We start from the raw sequence: 6,416 nt of genomic DNA, 5'->3' as shown, positions 1-6,416 counted from the left end.
TTGCCATTTTACAAATCCTGTCACTGCTGTTTCAGGCAGGCAGACCACCCATTGGAAAAATTGAACAGAAGGTGATGGGAAACAAGTGGCAGCAGACACTCATTCTTCTTCATGCTGCCATCCACAACAACAGCAGTAGCATTTAAGCCGAACTCTCTCCTGTCTCATTTCCAGGCACCAGGGGCAACATGTGCCCCATGCTGCCTGATACCCCATGCCACTTTGGTCTGCACGTATGCACACATGGGCGTTTCACATGGATGAGGCGGGAGGTGAACAGGTAGGTATGCCCCTATTCCTTTACATAAAAGAGTGCATTGTGCAGCTTCCCTGCTCCATGCCACTTCTGTTTGAAATGAAAGGGAGCAGGGAATGCTGGGAACCCTTTGAAAGTAAAGGGGGGTGGGCTCCAAGTTGCTTCTTCTTGCCTACATAGTGCTTATGAAGTAGGTATGGAAGACACAGAAAGTTGGCAGCAAGCGGTGACCTGGAGTCATGGCAGCTTCTTCCCGTTCTTCTTCCAGAAAGGCAATTTGGAGCCACAGAAACCCCCCCCCCTTCCCCTCCAGGAATAGTGAATGGGGAAGAGGGCTGCCACCAATATGATCCTCTTCCAACTTGTTCTTAGCAAGTCAAAAGAGGATTGGAGCCTCCACGTGCAGTAGTGGCTGGAGAGGGCGGTAGATAGATGGGCCAGGGGGTCTTGTCCATTTGCCACCCCTTCAGGGTGCTGCCCCATGCAACGGTTTCAAGGTACTTCATGGCAAAGCTGGCTAAACAAAGTTGAAGTGTCGTTTGAGGGGGGGGGGCCCTCAAGGCCCAAAAGCTGGAGCTGATACTGGGAACAGTTCACAGGCAGATATTCCTCCCCCAGATCTCCTTGCAGGAAAGGAAAGGCTGTTATACCACTTTAAATTTGAAGGCTAGAAACACCCATAAAGAATTGGCACTGAGGTGCTTGCAGAAATTACCTGCCAATATTTCTACAGACTGAAGTGTTGTCCCATGATGACGGTTTAGAGAGCGTCCCATGAACACATCAACGAAATCTGTCTTTCTCATTCTCAGCACATACCTATAGAATAGGCACGCACATGAAGAGTTGGTCTGCTCTATGCCTCCGTGCCTTTTCATTCCTGGTTTCTTACCACAGACTGCCAATTAATCTCATTTAGACTTCAGGTCTGTGATACAGGAACCTGTCTGCGAGGGACGAGACTAAAGCCATTATCTCATTTCAAATAAGCCACCAAGCAGCCGTCATGTGGTCCCGCTGCCTCGCAAGTGCAGATGAAATGGCTGGAAGCCTCCATCTATAAATTCTTTTCGCTGCTCATTGCTGTCAGGCTGGTCTAATCTTCTTACACCTGGCACATTAATTCTTATCTGTTCCCTGCAACATTGTAATTATATGTTATTTCCAGCAATAATTAATTATCTCCCAGGCAGACTTTTTATAGCATATAAGTCAAAAGTGGGCTCAAACCACACTAAATAATTAATTCAGGCTGTGTTTTATGTCATGACATATACACAGCCCCCAGATGTAATTGTTACAGAATTCTTTTTGATAAGAAAGTCCTCCATTCCCAGCGGTTGTACAAGCCAGCAAGCACCAATTATGAGGATATTTCTCTCGGACAGGCTAGGTATGCTTGAGTCTTTCCTCCGACTATCTATTTATGGAATTATTTCCTGGAGGTTTCCCTACTTAATTAAAATGAGAGAACATGAAGTTACAGACCTGTATAAATGAGGAAATGACTGGGTTGATGTTCAGAATTAAAATAAGCCCTATCTACAGCTCAGGTGCCAAACAAAACTTTCCAGTTCTTTCATAGATCGTCCTCTATTGTCGACGTGTTCTGTTTCCCTCAGTCTTGATCAGTAATGGTGAAGAGCGATCAGTGTTTCCTGCACCAAATATTTCACTTTTTTTTAAACAGAGTTGAAAGCAATCCTTGCTGTAAACTCAAAATCCGGCTGTTGGGAGAAGAAAGAGAATTTCCAGCGTTCCCTGACTAATGCAGCCGACAAAGTGGAAGGGAAAGCTAAATGCTGCATCAAAACCACTTATGCTGAACCCTCCCTCATGTATGGCAGCAAATTGGCCAAAACATCCTTCAGTCTAGTTAGCAGGGAGATACCACCAGGAGAGAAATAAATGAATCCCTCTTCAGCTCTGTGTACATGCTTTGGAAAGGCCAGCAAGACAAAGAGTCACCGTCACCACCTCCACCTGCTGGTACTTTGCAAAATGAACTGCACCTTTCCTAACCACATAGTCAGGTGCTCCTTGGCAGCTACTATCTTTTTTACCAAGGCCTCAGTCCATGGGTTCTGACCCTGGGTCTATGGTCAGTGCTCCAGTTGTTGAATCCGTGACACCAACCATGGCATGGTAACCCACAACCAAACTTCATGAGGAAGTAGGGAGCAGAACCTTTGGGGGGGAAACCAACTGGGATGCAATGTCAGCAGATTGGGAAAACCCCCCTGTTTGTCTCCTTTTCTTTCACTCCAGTGCTATTTACCTAGACGAATTTAACTGCTGAAAAGCATAATGAACATGTTTCACTATTGCTAAATGAAGGAGAGTATAATCAGTGGTACAGAGCACTATGGAAGAAAAAAATTAATTCCTTGGTCACCAGACAAGGTCATAAATGCTCAATGAACACAATTAGGTGTGCGTTCAACATCTTCCCTTCCCAACAATTTCCAAGTAAGGCAATGTGTTCCTTAACGAATGAAGCCAATGGAACACATTTTGCTATGCTCACGTTGTACAGTTCCTGCCATCACACATCTCCAAGAGCCACACAGGCAGGTGGACACCCTAACAGTGAATCATCACCTTCAGTAGTAGGACTATAAGGTGGCCTGAGGCAGTTTTTCATTCGTTAAGCATGCACAGCAAAGACTTTATAAGATGAACCACCATAAAGCCAGTTTAAGATTGGGCTATGATACTGAGGCAGAATCATGGTCCATCTAGTCAATATTGTTAACACTGGCAGGCAGCCAATCTCAGGCTTTCATGCGAGGAGGGCTCCAGTTGTTTCTGGAGACGCCAGCACTTGAACTTTGTTCCATTCTATTACATGGAGAAATAGGATTGATTTTACATTAGATGTGTTCCTGTAGGGCTCTGTGGAAAATGTAATGAATGTTTTGGATAGAAGGCCACCTGGTCTCCAATGAATCTACTCGGACTTATGCCAGCTATTCAGGAGATTCAGGAGGCGGTTTGGGCAGGGAAACATTGCTGCTGAGATCCTCCCTCTCTTGCCCCTGCCCAGCATGCTCCGTGTCCTGCACCATACACGATCCTCCCTTGAGCAGTCTCCACCACTGACCTACCTGCTCCAGTAGGGTGTCTGGGAGCTGCTGTCACATGTGTGGGGCATCTAGCCTTTTGTGCCAACAGCCCCAAAACACATAACAGTAGCGCAGCTTTCACACCACCATCTGAGGTTTATAATAATAATAACAATAATAATACAGGTATTTCTATACCGCCTTTCTTGGTCCTAGATTTCTCCTTAGACTTTATTCAAGGCGGTTTACATAGGCAGGCAATTTTTTAAATCCCCATAGGGATTTTTACAATTTGAAAGAAGATTTCTATCTTTCAGGAAACCACAACATTCAGGTGTTTCTTTCTTGATCTGGTCGCACATTCTGGCCTCCATCCTCCCACGCTCAGAGCAGATGGAATAGCTCAGCTCAGCTTGTCAGCTGCTTCAAGGTTGCACAGTGCCTGGCGATCTTCGGATGTTATCTTCAGGCAAATGGAGGCTCAACCCTCTAGACCAACCTCCTGCCCAGTTAGATTGCGAGAACTACCACCATAAACCCTGGATAGGATTGGGCTGCTACCCTAGCTTCTCTGAAGAGCTACAGAGGATTTTAGCTATAAACACAAGTGTTCATTCAAGATCTGGAATGGTGGAATCCAGGCATGATCATGTAAATGGGAATGTTTTGAAAACACTGGTACATTTTCTCACTTGCAGCTGCCTTTTCTTTCTTTTCTTCAACACACTGAAGCACATTCATCTTCGGTGGTACTTCCCAGCATTATGAATTTTGCTTCATAAAACTCTTATCCATTTAACCGATGATATATGTGTTTCAAAGTGAGATGATTAACAAACTGCCCACTTTAGATATCGGAAGATCACTCAATGCTCCTTTGAGACAATCTTTTTCACAGAGCACCACCAGTGGCAAGCCAACGTGGCAATGTGACACTGTGGGTAGAGTGGCGGGTTTGGACACGGGAGACACGGCATGGTTCATATGGCACTATCTTTGGCAGGGAGATGACAATGACTCATTTCAGAACTAGTTGTGTCATAAATGAAAAAAAGAAACATTTGCTGATGACTTGATCCAAGTGAACAGAGGGGGGCATCTTAAATCTGTCTGAAAAAATGTTTTGTGTTTACATCATTAGTATAATGAGACTTTTTTTAAAAAAAAAAACTGATTGTGAGAAACTGTTGGTAAAGTTATACATAGCAGTGATAAATGATGTCTCAGCATGACAACTGTGCAAAACATGACACAGCCCAAGACCCTTTGCTTTAGCAAGTAAACATATCATGGCCCTAAAACCAGGAAGGAAAGTCAGAGAATCTGATGCTATGGGATAGCAAGGAAGGCCCAAAAAACAAAGCAGAGATGATAAAAGCAGAACAGTGGCATCCTTTGATCCAAGGCCAGCAATGATGTTTGAATAAATTGACAGTACTGGTTGGCAACCTTCAGTCTCGAAAGACTATGGTATAAGCCTACAGCACCCAGTATTCCCAGGCGGTCTCCCATCCAAGTACTAACCAGGCCTGACCCTGCTTAGCTTCCAAGATCAGACGAGATTGGGCATGTGCAGGGTAACAGTTGCAGTGGTACAATCTCATCAGGAGACGGAGGTCTAGAAAAGGGGAGAAGGCATTCTGGACTGAGCTGCTGACTGGCAAAGCCATAGAACTGGAGGGTATATCCAGCAAGTCCCAGTGAAAGCCCTGCAGAAAGAAAGGCTGATTTCAGAATGCAGGTGGTTAACCTATATTTTTTCATTCGCATGTTTTTTGTTCGCAGGAGCAGAAAAGGTTTAAGAACTGGATTTCAAGGTTTGGGAAATGATCCTGGGTTGTTCTTATTTTTCAGCTCTGCTGTCTTGAATTAAATTTCTTCCACTTTTTCTTTCATCGCATTGTCACCTGAGAGACGGGTTTGAAAACTTCTTCAAAAAGGAAAGCAATGAAATTCAAGAGAACTCTTTTTTTCCTTTGCTATTATAAGCTCAGCTTTCTGAAAACTGCCTTTTTATTCTGGGATTCTGGCATGCTACCATAACATGACATGTCAGAATACGTCAACCATAAACTGTAAGCTGGCTGGCAGTAGCATAGGGCTTTGGGGGAAACAGTCTCTTTATTGAATGAGCAGATCCAAATTCACCTCTCTTCTTGGTGCACCATTGCTAAAACTATTGAGAGAAGCTAGTTTTCAATTGAGACTTGCATTTCTGTTATACGTATCTTTTTGCCAAACTTCATGCTTGCATCAAAGTGCAATGTAAACAAACATGGAAGAAACTCAAGTCAGGATATTATATATTAGTTATGCATAGATCAGTCATTCCCAAACTATGTGCCAGGACACATTTGCATGTGATGAGAGAACTGAACTACATATGAATGTATGTAGCTGCCCTGCCACTAGATCAGGCCAGCAATTCTAGGAAAGCTGCCCTTTCAGGTTGCTATATCAGTGGACTGCTGCAAGTCATGAAAAGAGCACAAAGAGACAAAGGTGTGGGTATGATGGAGATGTGCAACATTGAATGATCATAGTGAGGATGTTGTCAGACAAAAAGAAGGTGAGCATCAAGGTCTGAATTGAATGTTGAAAGGGAGCCAGCAACATGATCCAAGACCAGCAGATTGCACCCAGGTATCACCTGAAGGGAGCAGTTAAATTGTCGCAGGATCAAAGTACTACGATCAAAGCCACTAGTCTACATTAACAACCTCATAGTAGAATTCTATGTCACTTATAGTTGCCTAGTACCCTTCAAAGACAGAGTCATGTAAAAACATGGTCCATTCATCAAATCTGGGCATTACATGACATAACAAAGGGTGGCTGCTTTGTGTCCAACTCCACAGCTACTCCAGAGCTCAAGTGATGGCCTTCTTGCCCAGCCCTGCCCCCAGCACAAGACAAGAAACAAGAGCCCTCACTGATTGGGTGATGGAGGAGAAGCTTCTCTCCCACAACATTTTTTATCCTGTTTGTGTGCTGTGCTTGCCATTTGGAGCTCAGGTGATGTTGCACCCATCCCACCCACCCTAGGGATAGTGTGAAATTAGCTGGCTGCCCTCAGGGATCAGGTAGGAATTTTT

The 6,416-nt window shown here is 44.3% G+C and overlaps 1 pseudogene; it reads right to left on the bottom strand.

Annotated features, from left to right (window-relative positions):
- Positions 1 to 4,796: 4,796 nt before the first annotated feature.
- Positions 4,797 to 4,913, bottom strand: LOC136637057 (5S ribosomal RNA; annotated as a pseudogene).
- Between the last annotated feature and the right edge of the window lie 1,503 nt (positions 4,914 to 6,416).

Source organism: Tiliqua scincoides, chromosome 1 (assembly GCF_035046505.1).
Source record: "Tiliqua scincoides isolate rTilSci1 chromosome 1, rTilSci1.hap2, whole genome shotgun sequence".
NCBI lineage: Eukaryota > Metazoa > Chordata > Lepidosauria > Squamata > Scincidae > Tiliqua > Tiliqua scincoides.
Note: the sequence above shows the minus strand (reverse complement) of the source record. Positions and strands in the feature narration are given on the sequence as shown.